Here is a 1,937-nt window from a genome sequence, read left to right on the forward strand (position 1 = left end):
TTATGTCCCTAGACAAGGGAAAATAAGGTTATTATTCAGTTTATGAAAATCTAAAATGTATTAAATCAAATATTTAAGTCATGACTCACTTGTGTGCTTTACAACACTGAGTTATGGCACACAGAGTCACTTGGCAAGAACAGGTGGAGGTAGAAGGGCAGTTAAAAGATAAAAAGGCTATTAGAGTAAGAAAGTCCAAGTAAAAAAATAGGTTAGTCATCTCTGGTTTGCTGTTTCACCACACAATAATTGTTATAGTCAAGCTACTCTTGCTCAACCTATGCTTTTAATTTCATTTGCATTTTGAAAAACCTCAAATTAAATTCTTTAATTCATTTCCCACGGACCTAAATATTTATGTAATATTTACAATTGATCTCACTATAACCTATTATGTTAGAAACAAGCACCATTAAGAAAATCTCTGTGTATAAGAAGCTTTCTATATATGGGGTTTAGAAACTTTACTAGGGGAAGAACATTCATTTTATTGTTTTTCACAACAGGTGTTGATTTTATGCTGTATTTTTATGCAGCTAAATCTTTCAGAACCTAATTTTGTTTAGGCATTTTTAGTAATGGCATACCATTCTGTTAACATTCTGAATCTCCTGTACTATAAATTAGTGTTAAAACAAATTATGTTAGCTTCAGGCTTCTTCAGAGCACCACTATAGCTGTGTAATAAGTCTTGATAAGGGCTTGAAGGAATGAATGATTGAAAATTACACGAGATTTAATTTCGGTAGCTGTTTCCTGAACCGTGTGATACTGGTCAGCTCCCAACCCCACCGAACAGCTCTCATCCCGAGAGAAGTGCCATCTATCGATAAAAAATGTATTTGAGCTGAGGAAGCCCCGAGTGACCAAAAATGAAATCAGCCTGCCACCTGCTGCTGAGAGGAATTATTCCAAGATGTGCTAGGACTTCTACACACCCAACAAAAAACATACCCCTGCGTGAACTGGGTTCAAAAAGCCTTGCCCATTCTGCAAGAGTGTGCGTTCTCCATGGCTACTTCCAAAGTGTGGGGCAAGATTAAAATAATGGGATGTCCTGTGCATTTGGAAATCGGCCCCATAACCTCAGCAGCTGCCTTGTCTTCTCTCTCTGGCACTGGGGAGGCCACAGCTCCTGTGCTGCACCCAGTTCTGGGATCTCAATTCAAGAATGATGCTGAGGTGATGGAGCAGGTCCAGAGAAGGGCAACGAAGCTGGGGAAGGCACAATTCCTGTTGAGCAGCTGAGAGATCTGGGGGTGTTGAGCCTGGAGAAAAGGAGGCTCAGGGGTGACCTGATTGCTCCCTACAATTGCCTGCAAGGAGGCTGTAGCCTCCTAAATAGGGGTCAGCGTCCTCTCCCGAGTTTCAGGTTGGACATAAGGAAGGATTTCTTCACCAAAAGGGTGTCTAAACATTGGAATGGGCTGCCCAGAGAGGTAGTGGAGTCACTGTCCCTGGAGTGTTTAAGGAAAAGCTGAACTTGGCACTCTGGTGTAAGCTGACAAGGTGGTGTTTGGTCAAAGGTTGGACTTGATGATCTCAAAGGTCTTTTCCAACCTGACTCTGTGATTCTAGCACTTCAGAATCTTGCTGCAGCTAACTCAGGCACTCGATGGCCTCGTTCAAGTTTCTGCTCCTGGAAAGGGGCTCCGAGCTGGAAACTCCACTCCTGGGGCGAACAGGTGTCCAGTGTTTGCAATAGCACAGAGGGGCTGGCAAGGTCCCACACATAAACATCACCAACAGCTACAGAAGTACCCTAACCCCGAATCAAAACCACACTACTAGTTTGATGACCCCTAGTTTTGGCAACCCAGGTTGATTTCTGAGGCTTTCAGCAGCGAGACGTAGGTCCTTTATCTGTTCTGAGGGGCGGGATATTTAGCACCCAGCACTTCGATCGCAAGCGCCGGAGTAAATCTGTTTTGCGAAAT

Source organism: Zonotrichia albicollis, chromosome 1 (genome assembly GCF_047830755.1).
Source record: "Zonotrichia albicollis isolate bZonAlb1 chromosome 1, bZonAlb1.hap1, whole genome shotgun sequence".
Taxonomy (NCBI): Eukaryota; Metazoa; Chordata; class Aves; order Passeriformes; family Passerellidae; genus Zonotrichia; species Zonotrichia albicollis.